The sequence below is a fragment of the Erithacus rubecula genome (genome assembly GCF_903797595.1).
Source record: "Erithacus rubecula genome assembly, contig: scaffold_101_arrow_ctg1, whole genome shotgun sequence".
Taxonomy (NCBI): domain Eukaryota; kingdom Metazoa; phylum Chordata; class Aves; order Passeriformes; family Muscicapidae; genus Erithacus; species Erithacus rubecula.
The window spans coordinates 672,689-693,700 of record NW_027636395.1 but is presented as its reverse complement, the minus strand read 5'-3'; the positions used below and the strand labels follow the sequence as shown (position 1 = coordinate 693,700).

Here is a 21,012-nt window from a genome sequence, read left to right as displayed (position 1 = left end):
CTTCCCAGCCCCCTCAGGAATTCTGCAGCCCCTTCCCACTCCGTTCCCTTCTCTCAACACTCCCTCAGTTCTTGTTTTCCCATTCCCATAGGGAAGGGGTTCCCAGTGCAGTTCTTGTCTGAGCTGCCTCCACTGACCCAGCAGCTCAGGGAGGAGGGTTGGTCACATCCCTTTCTCTCCTTGTTCATGTCTCACACGAGTTCAACAGAGTTATGAACCTGTTGTGAAATTAAAATAAATATAATCCTGGTTTATCTGGTCATGCCTGCATCTCTTAATTACACCCCAACAGGACTCAGCTTGAGGCTCATGGGACCTCACAGGATTCTGCTGGGATCTCCTGATATAAAAACCTTTTTTCCCCAAAGTGCAGCAGCAAGGGCAGAAGGATTTTTGGGGTTTTTTTCAGCACTTGGGTGAGTTACACCTCACCAGGGAATTGGTTTCTCTGCCAGACAGGTCACAGCCCCTCGAGCAATCCCTGCCTTTGAGGGGAGTTTTCACTGCTGAAACTCTGAGAAATGATATTATCATTTACTGCTCAAGCATCTCTGCTGTTTTGATTTCGAAAATGCTGTAGAGAATCCAACAAGTAAATGTTAAACCTTCTGTAAGAGACACATATGGGAGAGGAGCTGCAAAGCACAAGCCAGGGCTGGATACCTAAAGCCCAGAGAGAGAACAGATGTTTTACCACCTGCACACTCCTTCCTACCAGAAAATAATTCAGATTTGGATGCTCCACACTGGATGGGATTTTATTTCTTTATTTCTTTTTTGTTTTTTATTTTTTCTTTTAAACTGACTTACCATCTCCTTAAAATGTAAGCAGAGGGAGGGGGGAAAAAAAGACATTAGTATTATACCCCAGGTTTGCACAGAGCTTACAGGAAAATGTTGAAATGAATTTTGGGTCTCCTGGGGTTAATAATGTATGGCTAGTGTAGGGTTGTTATGAAAAGAACATAGTTACAGTGAGAGCATATGGCCAAATAAAAGAAGGAATCCAGCCTTTCAGAGATGCTGTTCTCATGGAGAGGAAAGGCAGGGCTGACTGGGGCATGGAAATGCTGCAACTGCTTGTCTCCCTCCCAGAATATTGGGATTCTGCTTCAATTATGGGGTTTTTTTTTGGTGGGGTGCAGCATTTCAGAGGGGAGAGGTTTTAGGAAGAGACCTGAGGGAGGTGCAAGAACTGTAACACAAAATCCCTGATCACCAAAATCCCTGATCACTGAAATCCCTGATCACCAAAATCCCTGATCACCAAAATCCCTGATCACTAAAATTTTAAATTACCACGGACTCACAGAATGATCTGGGTGCGTGTTGGAAGCCTGGACACTTGAGAATTTTAGATTTTCTGTGCTGACAGGCACTGACCCCCAGGAAAATACAGCTTTGACCTGAGGCTGTGGATAAAGATTCCAAAATTGAGTGGTAGAACTGGGATTATGGGTGTGCAGTTTGAATAGAATGTGTAATATCACATGGTGGAAAATGCAGGGTTGAAAGTTTTAGGATATAAATGTAATAGGTATAAAGCAAGATGGAGCTTTTGGGGTGGAGGTTCCTTCTTCCCCTTTCTCTTCATGGGTTTGGGTGGTATTTTTGTAATTGGATAGAAAATTCCTTATTGTGGGTCATGAGTGTTTGGTTATTGGGTTAAAAGTAAAAATAATTTAGGTGTTCATTCTTAATTGCACAGTTAGGCCTTAAAAGATTTTATAAAAGGAGAGAGATCACCATTTTTAACTGATTGAGGTGTTGTAGAACTCACTGCAACATGGATAAGAATTAATAAACTCTGAGCTGGAACACGAAATTCTGTTTCTTGAGCTTTGAATCCCGACTCTGGCAGAGAAAAAAATAAGATAAAACAGGTGGGGAGGGACCTTAAAGGTGACCTGGCCCAGCCCTTGGTGTGGTCAGGGCTGAGGAACACTCCCACTCCCAAAATCCAGAGAGTTTGCTTTCCTGGCAGGGATAAACAGGAGGAGGCAGCTATTAGAGGAATTCCACTGACCTGGAACATGCAGCTTGCAGTGAAAACACTGGCAAGCTGAACAGAAACAAATATTTAGATATTTAAATACTTCCTGCGAGAATATTAATTAATTTTAATTTCGGGGGGTGATGAGGGGGGATTTCTAGGGTGAATAAAAACCAAGTTTTTAAAAAATAATAAAAATAAAAATAAATAAAATAAAAAAGTTTTTCTGTGTGGACAACTCTGCTGTCTCAAATGAGCCCAGAGCAGAGGCTGCTGACTGTTCAAGGACTTCCTAAAGACAAATTCCAGCTCTGGCTTCACAAAACAAGCCCAGACCCACACAGAGCAGGAAGCTCCTATTTCAGTGCCTTCAATAATTTAAAGTCTCAGTGTCATGGTAGTATTCTGGGAATACTGAAAAGTGCATGAAAGAAAACCAAACACAGAACTAATCTTGATATCCTGATTTATTTATTTATTTTTTAAATTGTGGTGATAGGGTTTTTTTGCTTGATTTAGATCAGTTTTGATATGTAATTAAGACAATTGTGTGGGAGGGTGTGTAAGTGGTTGCCTTTTTTAGTCAATTCTGGTTTTTACTTGCAAAGACCAGAAATTAATTTAGTGATGGCTGCAATTAATAGGTGGAAATTTAAATAACCGATAAAATAGATCTATAATTTCCAGCTAATAAAACGAATGATTTTTTTTTTTAAATTTTGATCCTCCCCAAACACCTTCTCAGCAACAGGTGCCTGAATTCAAAATCAACTTCTTATTTGGGTTAATAAGGTGATAAATGACAGAAATCTTGGGCATTGGAGAAGATGCTGCCCACAACCAAACAGGGAAATTATTTTGTTTCCTCTTCCAACTGCTGGATTCATTGTTAATGAGAAATAACCCCTTTCTGAGCTGAGTTTACTTTGGCTGCCCACAGGACATGAATTAGTTGGTTAGAACTGGCTGAATTTTTTTTTTTATTTTTTTATGAAACACAGAGATGTGGTGACATCGGAGCATTTTAGAAATTCAAACTCAATTTTTGCCAAGTCATTTGTCTTACCAAAAAAAAAAAAAAAAATCCAGGAAAAGCTGGAAGCAGGAAGAAAATGGAAATCCAATCATGACTTCAGATTGTGCTGGGGATTTCCATTTAGGCAGGATTTTTGTTCCACATGTCCTTTAAGTTAGGAGTCTAAATCCAAAGCAAAGTCATTTTTTAGGAATGAGGACATATTGCTTAATCCCAAAGTAATTTTGGAGTTCACTACAAGTGCCAGAATTTGGATCAGCCTGAAACGAAGGGCACTTTATTTGTTGGGGTTTTTTTTGTTTGATTTGGTTTGATTTGGGGGGGAAGGTCAGTGTTTATGCTGTTGTTTGTTTGATTTTGTTTGATTTTAATTTGTCCTTTATTTCATTTGTTTCAAACCAAGGATCTGTTCTCTCTCCAGCTCTGAACTTGCCCAGTGAGGAGAAATTGATTTTTCCCCATCCTCTCCAGCCACCCTGACTCTCCTGCCCTGGGGATTTCTGGATGAATTTAGGAAAGGTGAAGCACAAAACCTGATGCAGAGGTGAGGTCAACTTTGAGGAACAGTTTCCTTAAAAATTACATCTTTCACCACCAGCTTTAGTAAGTTTTTTTCACAGTAAAATTTTAATTTATTGTTTTTATACTCAAGGTTTTTTTGTGGGTGTTTTTTTTTAGTGCTTTTGTTTTGTTTTTTGGTACTTGACCTCTATTTGATGGCCAGTTTGGCTTTGTAAGGACCCCTTGGGGACACCCCTTTTCATACCTTTCTTTAACTGAGCAGAACTTTAGAACTTTTGCTGGCATCACCCATGCCTTTTCCACTGGAGAAAAAAAATGTCATCATGAAAATTAAAAAAAAAAAAATGTTTCTAATGCTACCATATAATCCAGAAGCATTTTGTTACCTTGTTAGTTGGGTTTGCTTGATTTCTTGTTTGGGTTTTTTTTGTTTGTTTGGGGTTTTTTTGGTTTTTTTCAGGGATTTTTGGGGGGGTTTTTTGGTTGTTTGTTTGGGTTTTTTTGGGGTTTTTTTTTGTTTGTTTTTTTTGGGTTTTTTTTTTTTTGTTGTTGTTGTTGTTGTTGTTGTTGTTTTGGTTTTGTTTTTTTCTTGTTTTGTTTTTTGGGTTTTTTGGTTTTTTGGGTTTTTTTTCCCCTTAATAATTCATTCTCAAACAGGCTGATGAATACTACAGTTGCTTTGAAAACATGGAACAAATGGATTCTACAAACATTGGCCAACAGCTACACTCTGGTATTTGTTTTAAATGCAAGAGAGACAAGTGTGAGCTGAGAAATTAAAGCCCATAAATCTACCCTGCTCACACTGCCAGTTTATTTAAGTGATACACTGTTATGTTAGTTGAAGTGATCATAGGAGAGTGCTAATAGCAAGTGATTAGTTGCCCAGGCATATTTATTTAAGAAATATAATGGATTAAAAGTCTTCTGGTCAGAGTAGATACTCCATCATCTTTAAAGTAAAATAATTCCTGCAATTTATGACTCTTTTTGTCATAATTCAGGCTTTAAACCCATGAATCACAACTGAATTGCTGTTGACTGGGCTGCAGGCAGAGAAATTTCTAACAATGATAAAAAGAAAGTGGGAATTTATGATTGCTGAACTCATTTTCCTCTGCAGGTTTGAAGAGAGAACACTGAAATGTTCATTTCTAATGTTCCCCCCCCTCAACTCTGACATTTTCAAATTTAAAATGACTCTTCAGCAAGTGAAAGTGCTACAGCACTTTATGTAATAAAACCATTAGCTTTGCATTTTCGTGGTAACTCAGTGGAAAATGATGCACATTACAGAGGCAGCAGAAACATTTCTGTGAGCACTGTGCTTTAAACTCTTCTTTAGTTGCACTGACATTCTACATTAGGGTTGTGAATGCAATTCCTGACCATAAAGTGGTGTAAATTATAATAACAGAGAATAAAAGGGACAGGAACAGAAATGGCAGGTACCATGTGCTGGTGTTTCAGCACCCACAGCAGAAATGGGGTCACTGAAGGATGGGTTTGGTCATCAGGATCTGAAATGTTTCCCTCATGTTCCTCAGGGCAGCTTTTTTCATTTCTTGGCCAGCACATGCCCTGGGAATGGCATCTCCACAAGGTTTGTTATTTAATGTAGCTCTCACCAAACATGGACCTTCACCAAGTTCCAAATGTTTCTGTTTGAAAGGTGATGATTGTGGAATTGTGGAATGGTTTGAGCTACACAGGATCATAAAACCCACCCAGTCCCACAGCAGGGACCTCTCCCAGTGTCCCCAGTGTCCAGCCTGGCCTTGGGCACTGCAGGGATCCAGGGGCAGCCACAGCTGCTCTGGGAATCCCATCCCAGCCCTGCCCACCCTGCCAGGAACAATTCCTGCCCCAAATCCCAGCCAGCCCTGCCTGTGGCACTGGGACCATTCCCTGTGTGTGTCCCTGCAGCCCCTGGCAATTGTCTCTGTCCATGTTTGTGCAGCTCCTCCAGCCCTGCAAGGGCACTGTGAGCTCAGCCAGAGCTGCTCCTGTGCAGTGAACAATCCCAGCTGTGCCTTTCCTGGAGCAGCTGCTCCATCCCTGCCTCATCCTGAGCCTCCTCTGGCCTGGCTGCAGCAGCTGCAGCTCCTGCTGTGCTGGGCAGGGCTGGGGCAGCTCTGCAGGTGCTCAGGGTCTCACCTGGGCCAGAGGGGCAGGATCCCCCTGCCCTGCTGCCCACACTGGGGCTCAGCCAGCACAGATCTGCCTTTGGGGTCCCAGGGCTGCTCCAGGGCTGCTCCACCTGCTCAGCCCAGCCTGGACCCAGCCTGGAGCTGCCCTGGCCTGGCTAAACCTCCTGAGATCCCCAGGGCTGCTGCTGGTGTGTCCAGGAGTCTCTGGATGCCATCCCATCCCTGCACCCCCAGCTCAGTGTCACCATCTGGGGTGTGCTCCATTCCCCTGGGGAAGGTGTTGAGTGCCAGGACAGAGCCCTGAGGACTCCCCTGGACACAGAACCTTTGCTGAAGCCACACTGGCTGTCCCAAATCACCTCCTCCTCTTGCCTGCCCCTTAACATTGCTTCCAAGGGGATATTTCCATGTCCTTCCCATCACTGCTCTGTGACTCCCCAGGTCTTCCTTTCCCCTTTTTCAAAAACAGGAGGGATGTTTCCCATTTCCCAGCCCCTGTGGGCTGTGACTTTTCAGATGTGATAGAAGGTGGCTTGGCAGCACCAGACAGCCCCCTCAGGGTGCTGGGATGTCACCAGGCCACAGAGATGTTGTCACTGCTCAGTGTCATCAAGTGATGCCCAAATTCTCTCAGCTAGCCATGGTAGGGGCTCTGCTCTCCCCTTGGTCTTTCTTTCTGACCTCTGCAGAATCTTGCTCTTCATGTCCCATGCCAAATCCTGTTCCACCTGTGCCTTGGCTCTGCTGATCCCATTCCTACATGTCATTAGGATACAGCTGGGAGCCAGGGAAAGAGCAGCCTTGAAGCCTTAGGTTTCTCAGGCTGCTCGAGGACAAGAAATTACAACAATTATAACAATTACAACAATGATCAAACACCCACTGGAGATGTGATGTTTTGCATAAAGCATGTTTTCAAAGAGGTGTTGCCTTCTTGGACCAATGAGTCTTTTCTATCCTATTTTCCACAAACTGCCCTATATAAATGCAATTTCTTTCTTTAAATAAAGCTCTCTCTCCCTTTTGCTTCTCCATTACACAAAGAAATGTGATGCATTATCTTTTTCACTGCTGTCCCATACCTCAAACCTACACACCTGAGCCACACCCTGTTCTCCTCCCACTGTCTCTGCATTTCATTCTCACTCAGTGTGAGCTCAGAGAAATGAAATTGCAGCTGTTGTCTTGATTTCTTCGAGTTGGAGTGGTGAGGTGTGTTTTATATCAATCCACCTCTGTGGTTTTTACAAGATACTGAATATTTCCCCCTTCTGTTCTGTCCCTGGAGACGGGTCACCCTTTCAGTGCCACTGTGGGTGCAGGTTAGGGGTGGATAACTGGAAAGGCTTTTAGGAATGGATGATAAGATTGACTGGACGATGCCTCAAGCCAGGAAATGGCTGCAATATTACAATATCTGCTCTTTTTTCCCTTTGTCTGGCTGCTGATAGAGTGTCTGCTGCTCTAAGAAAGGGGCTGGATGTACAAGTTTTAATCTGAATAGGTCATTGTGTGAGTCCCTCTGTGTAAGAGCTTTCATTTGCTATCTGGGACCTGACAATGGAGCTGCTCTGTGTGTGGGAGCACTTCTGGAAGTCAGGAGTGAAAAACATTCTTGTCTGCCTTGCATGGTGGTATAAATGCTAATATATGTGAGCAGAAGGTCTCTAAAATCAAATCCTCATGAAGGATATGTGGTCTGTGGTGGAAATAAAACTCTTTTATGCTGAACAGGAGCTGTTTTGATCTCACCTGTCTGGCCTTTGCTGAAGCCTGTGGAAACTTCTTGTGTCTTTCCAGATGAAAATGCACTGCCCCATCTCCCAGTGTGAAGATTTCAGTCCAAAACTGACCATTTGCCTGAGTTCACTCATCAGCAAAACTGCACTCCTGTTAGTTTCCTTTCATAGTGCTCCACTCATGAAACAACTCACCTGTATGAACAGAAGTGTGTTTGTGGGATAACCACAAAAACTTATTGGGATTGTCAAGGTGTTGTTAAATAGGGCTGTATTTCTTTGTTTAAAAAAAGAAAAAAAGGAAAAAAAAAAAAGAAGGAAAATTTGGATTCTGAGCGTTTTGTAGAAGCAAAGGTGCCTCCTGCTTGCTCTGACAGGCCATTGTACACCAGCTATTAACACACTGATTTGTGGCCCGATAGGATGAATGCCCAGGTGGTCTCTGGCCTCCCAAAGGAGCTCCAACTCCCTCCCTTCAGGCAAAAAGAACCACTCACTTAGATTAATGCTGCCTTATCTCAGCCTCCTTCAAAGCCAGCCCAAGCCAGAGCTGAGCTCAGCTTTCAGCTGGCAAACCCAGAGCTGTGAACTAAACCCCTGCACTGGATGTTAATGCAGGTTTTTGTTGGTTTTCTTTTCTTTTTCTTTTCTTTTTTTTTTTTTTCCAAGGGTAGTGTCACGGTGTGTGGTGAACATGGGCAGGGGTGCATGAACTCACACAAACCCCCTGTCCTATCTGAGCCTGTAAAATTAATTGTGACATTAAACGAGGAGCTTAGTGCTGGCTTCTGGGGAGGCTTAAACGTCTGGCCTTGGGAACAGGCGTTGCAGAAAGATAGCATTTGCCTATTTTAAATGCTTTCAGGTTTCCTTTTATAGAAGCCTGAGCAGAGTCAACATATTCCTTTTGTCTGACCTTTTTACTGAGCACACCAGAGCATAAAGCTCTTCAAAGTCAGTGGAAGATTCCTGAGAAAATTCAAAACGCGTCGGACTAAGACCTAGATATATGTTCTAAGAGGAAACAAGAGATAAAAATTCCTCCAATGTTTTCTTCTTTTAAAGAATTAGGCTGTCCTAATACTAAAGTCCAATACTAAAGTCTAATACTATAAAGTCTAATAATAAAATCTAATAATAACCAATGCAACAGCAATGAAAACAATGAAAATGTGGTAAAAGTCTAAGTTCTAAGTATGTGGTTACTTATACACATCCCACAAGCAAAATATTGCAAATTAAATCTTGGGAATCCAAGATTTGGCTTCTTGGGAAATGAGAAAAATTAAAGTTAAGGCTTTGATGGCTCCTTGACAGTAGCTGAGAGAGCACTCTTCTATAGACCAATGAATACTGAGGAATACAAGAAATAACCAATTTCTTTTTCTTAGTTAAAAACTTTGCTGTAACTTTTCTGAACAAACTCTGAATTAACTCTTATGCAAATATTATGTCAAAGTGTTAAAGAAAGGTGTTTCTATTACTGTTATAAAGGTTGATTTTCAGTCCTAAAAGTGGATGAGCTTTTCAGCACCCAGGGATCATCTGCAGTTGGGTGATGAATACATTCCAACAGCAGGACAGGAGCTCCCATGGATGGCACTTATAAATCCCACAGGCATTTTAATTGTCACCCAAATTAGTGAACAGCTTATTATTCCATCTTAGGGGGAATTTTTAAGCTATCTCTTAAATTTATCTTTATTATCTGTGCAACAGTTTGAAGACTTCCTCAACTTTCCTACCTAGAAAAAGAGGTTTATTGTGCTCAGCTTTCTTTGCTGAGGCAGAATTAACCCCACTCTTGCGTCAAAACAAAATGTTTCATCACAAGGCAACAGAAGTGCAAATCTCTTCTTCCTCTCTTTGCCCTGCTCAGCCCTCCCCTCTCTTTGGTTTTGCTTAATTCAATTAGGAGGAACAAGGGTGAGCACCCATGAGTCAGTGCCCCTGGTGCTGATGGAAGGGGTTTGGTTCCTGAGTTTTGCTGAGTGCCCCTTGGACACAACCAGACACTAGATTGGGATTTGGGAAACCAAACCTGTGGGAGCAGATGTTGGCAAGAGCTCAGATCCTGCTCTCCATCAGTGCCAGGGTTGGTGTGTGTGTGACCTCAAACACTGCCCAAAATCCAGGGTTTCCTCAGCTTCTGAGACAAAATAGAAGGTGTGTTTGCCCAAGAGAACAGAACAGAACCCAGGCAGGAGGGTGCTGCACATTCAAGAAAGAACACAAGGGGCTGGGCAAACTCTGCAAGAAGCAAAGCTCAGTGGAAAGGTTTCTACAGCTGCTGCTGACAAGGGCAGCAGGTTTTCCAGGCACTTGCGGGGCTCCAGGAACCTTGACTGGCCCCAGAGAACCTCCACAGGGTCTGCTGATGCAGTTCTGCATCCCTACAGCCCTCTCAGGCATCCAGCATCCCACTGCCTGCCCAGGGGAAATCACAACCACAACCACAATCACAACCACACCCATGAACAAATCCAAGCCTTCACACCCTTCACCAGTGTTAAAGCCTTCAGCTTTAACACCATCAAAAATACTCAAAAATACTCAAAATCTTTGCTTTTTTTACCCAGCTTTCAAATATTGTAGGGTATAAAAACGCCCTCACCTTTTATCCACCCAGCATTTTGCACCAAGCTTTTCATTTTTGGTTTCTTGCACACCTGGGTTGCACATAGGGCCATTATTGCAGGGCTGTGCCATAATTAGTGTTTGCTAATAAGGCACTGGACCCGCAGCACAAAGTGGGGCAGTGAAAATCCTCAGTGAGATGCTGAAAGCAGCAGAATGGGCTGGAACATGTTAGGAAGTTTTAACAGGCATTAATCCTGGGGGATACTCGGGGGCAGGAACAATCCAAGCCTCTGTGAATCGGAGTGAAATGATTGCAGGGGAGCAGAGGTTACACTGCTACAAACCACTCAGACTTTCAGAGCATGGAAAACAAAATTGAAACAAAATGAGCAAAACCTGAGAGGAATTTTTCAAGCCTCTCTTTGTGCTGCTTTGAGCCTTGTGAGGATTCATTAAATGATTCCACAAGTGGAAAATTATCTCGTTTGGTTTTTTTATATTAAAAACCACACAAACATCTCTGTGAAACTGAGCATCTCAAGGCACTCAACATAAAAAAAAAAAAACATACAGACCCTGCTCTGAAAACAAAAGGTCTCAATCCTCATGTGACAGCACGGGAATAACTAACACAGCTAAACACAGAGGAAAAGGACTGGGCACCAAAAGCATGCAAGACTGGGCAAATTCAAATGTTACAAAGTTGAAAGCTACAATTTCACCAAAAAAAAAAAAAAAAAAAAAAAACACAGAAAAAAGAAAAGAATGAATAAAACGAAGTTTGCAAAGATGGATGGATGGATAAAAAATGGAGAGGGGCAATGGGAGTGTGCAGGCATGAGTGGATATCTGGTTGCATCACAGATGATAAAGTATAAATGCAGTGGTGCACATTAAAAAAAAAAAAAAAAAGAAAAGGGGAAAAAAAAGGAAAAAATTGCCTCTCATGCCCTTTTCCCATTTGCATCCCACATGCTTCCGCTGAGCCACTCAGGGCTGTGTAAAAGAGCCCACTGTTCACCAGCAACTGGGGAGCCAGGGGTGGCTCCTGGGCCTGGAAAAAGCCACATTTCACTTATCTCTCCTCCCCTCCTCGCGCCCAGATGCTTTGCAAAACAAACAAACTACATATCTACATATCATAGCCAAAACTGCATATCAGACTACATCCACTGAAAGCCTCACTGTCTGGGGCTGTGGGGTTCAGCAAACCTTGGCTGGGCTGTCCTTGAGCCTGCTGCTTGATTTATGTTTTCAGATGGAAACTATATGAAGCTCTTAGTTATGCCTGGTTTTCTGCCAAAAAATCAGTTTGACCTAAACTGGGCTTTATAGAAACCTAAAGTGCAAGGTGAGGTGTCACATAATCCACAGTAAAACCTGGGTCTATTTATTTTTATTTTTTTTTAATAAAGAAAGCGTGCATTTTCTTAGGCTGAGCTGTGAAGTTTTCACTGATTTTTAGACTTTCTCTGAGGCTGCTGTGAGAGGAGTAGCTGGAAGGGCCAAATTGGCTTTCCTGTCTTGTCTTTTTTTCGTGTCACTTCGGTGGAGTCTGATACCAGGGCAACAAAGAGGGAAAGAAATGCGACTAAAAATTGTGTTTTCAGTAACAAGCACCATCTCTAGGAGAAAGGTCCCTGCTTTACAGACTTGCAGGAGGCCAAGAAATTCTAACAGAGGCAAAAAAATCATTATGAGGCTCAGAGCATCTTAAAAAAAAAAAAGGGGGGGTGTGGAGAGATAAGAAGCTGAGACAGAATATTCACCATTCAACCGTGCCTTAAAAAAAAAAAAAGTGCATCAGGTTCCGTGCCCTGTAACTGATTAAACAGAGCTGGAGATGTTCATTAGCGGCACCAGACGTTAATTACTGTAATTTGTAGGATGGGAAGTGCCACCTAGTGGCAAGGATGCGCGCGGGAGCGCATCCCGCATCCCTCCCTGGATCCCGCATCCCTCCCTGCATCCCGCATCCCTTATCCTGCACCCTGCATCTCTCCCTGCACCCTGCATCCCTCCCTGCATCCCTCCCTGCATCCTGTATCCCTCCCTGCATCTCTCCCTGCACCCTGCATCCCTCCCTGCATCCCTCCCTGCATCCCGCATCCCTCCCTGCATCCCGCATCCCTTATCCTGCACCCTGCATCTCTCCCTGCACCCTGCATCCCTCCCTGCATCCCTCCCTGCATCCTGCATCCCTTATCCTGCATCCCTCCCTGCATCCTGTATCCCTCCCTGCATCCTGTATCCCTCCCTGCATCCCTCCATGCATCCTACATCCCTCCCTGCATCCTGCATCCCTTATCCTGCATCCCTCCCTGCATCCTGCATCCCTCCCTGCATCCCTTATCCTGCACCCTGCATCCCTTATCCTGCACCCTGCATCCCTTATCCTGCACCCTGCATCCCTCCCTGCATCCCACATCCCTCCCTGCATCCCACATCCCTCCCTGCATCCCTCCCTGGATCCCTTATCCCTTATCCCATGCTGCCAGGGGTGCCCCGAATCTGCCAAAAAACTCCCAACTAATGCAGCCCATTAATGGTTTATCAAGTGGCAGTGGGAATCACGGCTCTGGGCAAACACAAGAGGCCTCCTGGTCTAATTTAGCCTGGACAATAGGACCCAGAGACTCAAGATGGATATGCCCGGTGCAGATGCATTCCTTTTAATTCTGTTTGGTTTACCAAATAGGAATTCCTCTAGGAAACCTCAACAATGAAGTGGATTAATGAGAACCCTAGCAGAGAGTGTTTGCTGTATAAGCAATTCCGAGCCTAAGTAAAGCAAGGGGCAAAGTCTGATCAGCGTTCAGTACCAAACTCAAATAAATTCTGACAGAAGTGGGTGAAAAATGCGCCAGCTGCAGGTCAGCAAGAAATGCTAACAACCCTCAAACACTCGCCTGCCTACTTTCATTATAAAGCAAACAGGGACAAAAACAAACACTTATTTTCCCCCTGCCTTTTGTTGCTCTGTGGAGTTTGTTTTGACACTCGTCCTCCCTCAGCTGTAGTGTCCCCTGGTTTCTCTTGTTGCATGGCATCTTGCTGTTCCTCAACCCCCTTTTCCTCTGCCAGGTCCATTCCCTGTCTCTGCTGTGCCAAAGGCTCCACAAATTCCTTCTTCTGCTTTTTGGGACCCTCCCATCTCAAGCTGCTTCCCTGGAGTGTGGCAGGGAGATCCTCTCTCTTCTTGGACTGCCCTGGGTCTGCAGTGCTAAAACTTGTTGTAACAGCTTGGTCATAACTATCTTCAAATTGCAAAGTTGTTTGTTCCAGTGGACACAAAAAAGTGAGATATCCTACAGTGCTGCTGGTGGTGAAGCTGTGAAATAGGGGATGCTGCTGGGTACCATTACTACTGGTTTTAGTAGAAATATTTCAACCCCACAGCTTCCCCTATCCTGGGTGCATCTGAATGAGGGGAAGAAAAAGATAAGAAGGTGATAAACCAGCTCCTTCAAATATGCTGTGTAAGGATGTAGCCAAGCCAAAAGTCAAGAAAAATAAATACATCACCTCCCATCTGAGCAGACCTGGACACCACTTCTCACCCTTCAAAATCAAACACCAGGCAGGTGGTGTTATCTATACCGTGGTTTCTTGGCTCACAGGACCATTGGGAAGGATCAGCAGCCACTACAAAATTTCCATATGGCAGCAGATTTTGGAAAGCCTTGGGGAAACCTCCAGTGTGAGAGCCCCTTATCTGCTCAGCACCAACCCCATTTGCAGATTCACCACCCTGTAGAGATAGCAGCAGCTGCTCTCTGAGCACTTTTGGCCATGGAAATGTCCAAAGCTCCTGGGACTATGGTGCTGAAGAGTTATGCTCAGCCAGGTAATGGGAGAACATCACTGTTGCACTCACAGCAAGAGTAGGTCCACTTGCATTAGGATGAAAAAATCTCACAAAGATTATGGTATTTCTGTCTGATTTTATACTAAAAAAGGCATCTTTAACTCCTACAGCCAGTGCAATGAATGCTAGCATTGTTCCTATTCTCCCTCATCCTGGGAGACCCTTCTTGCCACGACAGAGAAAACCTTTCACTGCATGTCTGGATACCAGAAATGCCTCTTTTTATCCTTCCTTTAGCAGATGGAGGATAGAATTGGCGTGAGTTTCACCAAAACTTGGCGAGAAATCCTTGATGGCAGCCAAGACCAAGTTATAGCAGAGACCTGGGAATGGTGTGGGGCAAACATGGAGCTTGAAGCTCTTGGTGTACATCACAAAGCTGTTCTCACTCATTGACAGTCCTGGGCTCCCCAAAACAGAGCCTATCTTCCTCACAAAAAGTAAAAGTATTTGGTAATTTTTTTTTTCTTTTCTATCTCTGTTTGTTTTTATTTGGCGTTTAGATCTTCAGGGCAAGGTTACTTCCTCTTTCCAAACTTTTCTCTGCTTCTGCCACGATTCATTTTCTGTGTAAAACTCAAATGAACTTCAAGAATGCTACATTATTTAGATGAGGCCTTCAGAAGAGTTTAAAAAAAATTAATTAATAAATCAGAGAATATTTAACAAAGTAGGGCAGTTTTTCAACAGAGTGGGACTGAATTTTTCTCTCTGCTTTCATACCCATTCTTTCCCAGCTGAACAAAAACCTACCATTTCTTTCGTAGGAAGTGCTTTGTTTTTTGGGGTGTCAAATGTTTATAGCTACCTCAAGAGTCTCATAAATTGTGCCAAGACATATTTGCAGACCTCCCTCCCCTGCCCTTTTTTTTTTTTTTTTGTTTATATATTATTTTGTTTGTTCATATTAAATGGCATTACAGATGTTATCTTGGACATGCCTGAGAGCAAATGAAAAGTTGTGAGATGCCAGGACAGGATCAGATCTTTCAACCCAAATTTTCAAGGTGGGCTATGACTCTTTCTGTACACATGAATGTTTTCATCTTTCCTTGCCTGCTAACAGCTACCAAGGTTTCCACCTTTCAATTCTGATCAACAAAAAGGAGTCCCCAGAGAGAAAAAGCAGATTTTCCTGCAAGATGGGGAGGGGGAAATTAAAAAGTCTAAACTCCCTCTTTTCTGCAGTTTTTAGGGTGTTCCTGATCTATTTAATTTCTCTGCTTCTCCTTCACACACAGGCAAGGAGAAGAAACTGTTGACTGACACTTGTGGAGTCTGCAGGATCTTTCCAGTGACTTCAGTAGGTTTTGGATTAATCACATTGTGAATGTTTGTTATTGCTTTAGCCAAGGATGAGAAGGCCCAGGAAGAAGAGATTAGTTAAGAAAATCTCTCTTAATCCATTTCAAGAGTTTGCCCTATCAGTGTGGAACCAGACCCAGTGAGTTTATTCTTTGCACAATGCTGGTACCTTCATAAATCATAAAGAAAAAAAAAATAACAACAACAACAACAAAAAAATGAGTATGAAAGACTCATTTCTTTTGGTAACAGTAAGAGAACAAACCCACATTTGATCATTCAGGATTGCTTCTGCACTCAAGCTTATGATGCAGCCACGAGTTATCAAAACAAAAATAATTCATGCCCAGGATGGAGTTTATCAGAGGAAGCCCAGGACAGCACGGATTAGCACAACACTTGACTATGGCTCAGGCCACCTTGTACTGATAAGTTTCTGAGGTTTTTTTCCCCCCTTTCTTGCCTTGTGCTGCGTTTGTTCCTCACAAGGATCAGCCCTGAGCAGGACCTTGGTGGTGACCTGCCCACACTGACCACTCCTCCCCAAAATCACAAAGCAGCCATTCTTAGAGGAGCCAGACCTCGCTGTGGGAAGCAGGCTGCTCTTTCAGCCTGACCTGGAGACACAACCTGACACTTACACCAGCCAGAACCAAAAAACCACCAGCTTCCTGACACAGCTTTTGGGGGGGGATTAGCCGTGGAAACATAAAACATCCCAGTCTGGCCCCTTGTCCTTGGAGTCAAGGCAGAAACACTGAGTCAGAACAGAAGGCAGCATCAGAACACAGGAGGAAAACATCATTGCCTTTGCCATCATCATCCAGTGCTGCTGAAAGCCTGGACCTTCTCCTGATAAATCCTGTCCTGGAAACTGACTATCTCAGTGCAGATAGCACTGTGTCTGCATCATTACATTTAATGCAGAAATAATACCTAACCATCAATTGTGGCTTGTTCTGCTACCAAATGAAACACTCTATTCATGGTTTTTCGTAGCTGAGTGCTCTCCCCTCTGCTGAAGAAATATGGAGTAAAAATAGGTGGAGAAGGGTTTTGCCACAAAAGAAACATTGACATAAGCCATTGAGTGTTTTGTTTGAGAAAGTGGTTGTGTACACTATGGTTACCACTGCTGCTAAGCCTGACTCCTTTGGAGAGTTTTAATTTGCCTCTGAAAACATATTTCACTTGAAGCGTAGGAAAGAGAAGTACTGGGAGAAAAAAAAGCTTTTCTTAAGCGTGGAATCTGAGAACTTGCAAAAAGTCTATTGTTTCGGGAGATTCAGTGGTTTCTGAAAACACACTGGGGTTTAGATAACTGAATCACTGCAGAGCAAGGAAGCAGCCTACATATCTGCACCTCTGAGAGGAAAACTGGGCCAATGGACTCGTTTTCAGCACTGCTGCCATGGCACAACTCTTTGCAAGTAGATGGGAGTGGGAAGCTGGACCTTCAGAACCACTGACCAGGCAGAATGACTTCTAAAGGATCTTTGATTTTGCTCTAACTGACCTTAGTGCTGCTGACATGTAAATAACATGAATTATTTCCTTTACTTTTACGTGAGGTTTTATTCATACACAGCAGCTCAGGAGGAAAAAAAAAAAAAGCGTAGAAGAGACAAAGAAAGGGTGATTGTGAAGCCACAAAAGATGGCTTAAGAGAACCTATGCCAGACAAATTAGTTTTTCCTTGAGAGACTGTGTTTCAGATCCACAATATTCTTTCAAGTGACGGGAAGCTTTTTTTTTTTTTTTCCACAGATGTTCAGTTTGATATTTGCACATTGGCTGTAGCCATGGTCTAATTAATTTCAGATATTTGAAAACAATGGTTTCTCATAAAGAACCATTTAGGGCCTGTGTTTCACATTTAAAATGATAATCATTGTTGAGTCAGTAACATAAAACCTGTGCTTAAGAAGTGTGTAATGAAAATAGTATTTTTCTTCATCTCTGGACTACGATGTAGCTGGGAGGATTATTTTTTTTTCTTCGAGTGATATTGCTTTAGGATGGAGACAAAGCCTAAACATTTTCCCTTTTGTTGGGTTTTCTCACACAAATCCGAACATCTGAAAACAATGATTTGTCATGGGAGACTTTGGCAGCCCGAGCAAAGGTTTACTGTTTCTACTTTGCCTAAAATATTTACAAAGAAAAATATCTGACATTCACAGTAAATCAGACAATGTTTCAGGCCCCTGACATAACCCGTGGAGGCAGTTTGGTCTCCGAGAGGAGGAAAGGAGATCCCCTTTCTGGACAGTTTTTTTGGTTCAGTGCAGAAAGCCTGGCTCCCGGGGAAGGTGGGGAGGGTTAGACAAAGTGGGATGGGAACACCAAGGGGTCGGCAGCGGTCTGTTTTTCCAGCTTGATCCGCTCCTCACTTTCCCCAGCCATCCTGAAAAGCCCCGAGGGTCTCCGGTATAACACACCCTGCTTCCTCCGGGGTTTTCTCTCGCTGGCGGGCTGGGGATGCCCGGGAGGAGTTCCTCACCCCTGCCTTCCCATCCCCACAGCAGCACCTCCGCCCGTGCCTTTGTCTGGCCGGCCCCAAAGCCCCCCCGTGCCCAAAACCTCCATCCCACGGCGGGCAGGGCTGGGGGAGCCCGGCTGCTCGCCCTGCGGCCCCTCGCAAGGGAGGGTGAGGAAGGGGAAGCTCCGCGCATCCAGCCCCGGGGCCCCGAGGCTCCGCGGGGGCTCCGGGAGCTCCGCGCCGGGCGGACGGGAGGCAGAGGAGGAGGAGGAGGAGCGGGAGGAAGGCGGGCAGAGGGCTGGGGAGGAGGGGGAAGGGGGTGGGTTCTGCATCCCCCGCTTTCTTCCCAGCTCCGAGACTGAGCGGCTTCGGCCGGCCCGTTCCCATCAGAGCTCCGGCAACCGTGGGGTGGGAGAGGGAAAGGGAGGAGGGAAGGGTCTTTTCTCTTTAAAAAAACGATCTATTTTCTTTCCCGTTGTTGAAAAGGAAAAAGAGGTGCCAGCAGCGAGCCGACCCGAGGCTGGTTAGCCCCGGGCTATAACTACTGGTTGCTTCTTGTCGGTGCTTGCAGGGCAGACAGCCGCGCTACCCCCTGCCCTACTCCCTGCTCAGATTTCTGGTCCGGCTCAGGATCCCCCCATCCCTTGAAGGGGTGGGCAGTGCTCCAGCTGGACCCCCAGCACAGCGAGTGTGCCCCAGTGGGAGCAGAAACCTGCAGCTTCCCCTGGTGGAGCTGTGCTGCTGCAGCCACAGCTGCGAGGATGCTCCGCAGCAGAGCAAGGATCTCCACGGGGCTGGGGCAGCAGAGCCACCCTCTTCTCTTCCCATCCCTCGCCAGGAGTAGTTGCTCAGTCCCTAGTGGGAAAGAGTCAAGGGGTGATGGAGAAGCAAGGTCAGGGCTGCAGACGTGGCTGCTGCTCTGTCAGATCACCTTTCCCTCCTGATGCCAGGGCAGGGAGCAGAGTAGGAACAGGTGAAGCTGTGGCCGCTGAAGGCTGGAGGAGCAGATTGACTGTGGTGCCTGGTCATTTAGAAGTTCCTTGTTTGTCCTGGAGGGTGGCTTGGACAAAGAGAGATACCCAATGCCATGGGGGATATGCTGCCCTCCTTTCCGGAGCAGGATGATCTCCCACCTCTTCACCTAGGAAAGAAAGATTCCTGCCTTATCCACATGCCCAGAGGGTTTGTCTGCAGCCTGGGAAGGCTGAGATGTAAGGGGAGAGGGAACAGTGCCCTCACCTGTGTCTCACCCAATTCCCTGTGTCTGGGGGGACAGAAGAGGCTTGTTTGAACCAGTGTTGGAGAGATTCAATGTCAGTATCCTCCTTCTATCCCCACACTTGCAGAGGAAGTGTGGGCTGCCTCAGCAGTGACACCGCACATGGCGAGGCTGGCGAGGCTACCAAAAACAGGAACTGCAAAGCCTCCGTGTGAATTTGCATCAAACACCCTCGAAAAACGTGCCCACAACTGTTTACAGTGCCTGACTGAAAACAGAGCGTTGTATTTCTGTCAGCTCTTGTGACACACTGAGGTTCAAGGATTGAGAAGCCTCGTCCCAGCACGGGGCAGGTCTGTGTTTAGGTGTGGCAAGAGGACGACGAACTGGGGGCACTGGTGCTGCTGGGAGGTGGCAGTGGTGGGAGAGAAGCCTCTCTTCCACATCCCAAGTAAGCAGCTGTGTATTTATTCCTAGGAAAAACAAGGGAGTTCTGCGAGCTGAGGATTTCACCCAGCGCTCCAGCTCCGCTCACCCAGGCCACAGCTCACACAAAGCTGATCTGGTGGAAGCCTCCAGGACTCCTTTTCTCCCTGCTTGGCTGTCATCTCTTCCACCTCCCGCCCCTCCAGCTTGGCACGGAGGTCTGTCTTTGGAAACAAGGGCTTTGGGCTTGTCTGAAATCCTCTGTCAGTATGACTCTGGGGACACAGCAGCTGGAACTCTAACAGCGAGAGGAGCTGAAGGGAAACTCCTTCTGCCTCTTCCTACTAGTCGTACCTGGGGCTGCCAAAAACGTGCCCAGAGCAGTGCAGTCAGACACACCCATTTCTCCAGGCTTTTCTTTTCTGGCTCCAGCTTTACACCTTCCTGGAGGAGGGGGACTTCTGGCATCTGCTTCTCTGAGAGGGAGCACGCCAGAGGAACTGCTCTTGCCAGCATTTTGTGCCTCGTGAGGGTGCCTTAAATGTCTTTCACGTTCTGAGATAGGTACATTTTGGGATGGGGGCTGCCTGGAGAGCACATGAGACCTTTTATTCACTGGTGAACATCCCTTGTAAAAGGGTGGTTTAGAGTTCTGCTTATGACTTCATCTCTGAGAGGCTTGGACAGCAAATGCAGAGTCTAATCTTAAAAAAAAAAAAAAAAAAAAAAAAGTGGCTGGAGATGCATGGGTGGAGAAGCTTGGCTCGGGCGGCTGCCGATGTGAGGCTGCCTGTGAATTGGCATCGGCAGGGGAAGTTTGGAACCAGCACCAATTTATTCTTTCATTGCAACCTCCGCTGAGACTGGGGAGGCAAAGGGGAAAAAAGGCATTTCGGTCCCAGTCACTTTCCCCATTTCAGCCGGCTTCGGGAGCCAGGGTGGAGGAGGTCTCTCCATTCTCTTCCCGGTTAATTGTCTAATTGGGGAACAATGCGCCTCTCGCACCCGCCTGTCCCTCTCCGGAGGGCTCCGGGCGAGCTCGGAGGGTCCCGTCCCGCCGCACCGGGCTGCGGGTCCGGGTCCGGGTCCGGGTCCGGGTCCGGGTTCGGGGGGAGCCCCGAGGGGGCGGCCGGGCCGGGCCGGGGGCGGGGGGGCCCCGCTCGGCGGAGGCAGGCGCTGGGGGCTCTCCTGCGCCCAGCAGCTGCGGGAGCTTTGGAAATTGCAAGGAGGCTCTCGCAGAGCTTGTGAACCCTCCTCTCCCCGAGCCAGCGCCCCTCCTCTGCAGCGCTGACGGTACAACGATATAATAATGATGGGTGGCTGAGGCTCGCATTTGAACTTGCAGGCTCGCTGCCTTTGCCCACTGCTCGGTCCCGGCTCCGAGTCAGGTGCTCGCCGGCGGGAAGCGAGCGAAGGAGGGGAGACCGAGCTCCGGCACAAGGGGAGAGACCCCGGAACCACCGGCTCCTTCCAGCACTAACGAGGGGATTTACTCTTTCATGCGGCCACTGGGATCTCTGGACTAGCCCAGCCACCACGTTGTGATTTTTTGCGATCTCTGCAATACGCTACCTTTTAAGGTAACTATAACTCTTTTATTGAGGGTTGGTTTTTAGAGTTTTTTTTTCCTTTTCTTTTCTTTTTCCCCCTTCCTTTCTCTGTGTATACGACTGCCAGCAAATACCTACTCTA

General features: G+C 45.7%; 1 protein-coding gene across 3 annotated transcripts in view; it reads left to right on the top strand.

The window, feature by feature from the left end:
- Nucleotides 1-20,498: 20,498 nt before the first annotated feature.
- Nucleotides 20,499-21,012, top strand: part of LOC306815140 (versican core protein-like) — a 91,226-nt gene continuing 90,712 nt past the window's right edge. For 2 of the 3 annotated variants that reach the window (XM_079331765.1, XM_079331764.1), the window contains exon 1: nt 20,499-20,900. The gene's annotated coding sequence lies outside the window, so the exon portion shown is untranslated. The remainder of the gene's footprint in view (nt 20,901-21,012) is intronic. The other variant, XM_079331766.1, reaches the window with a different exon arrangement.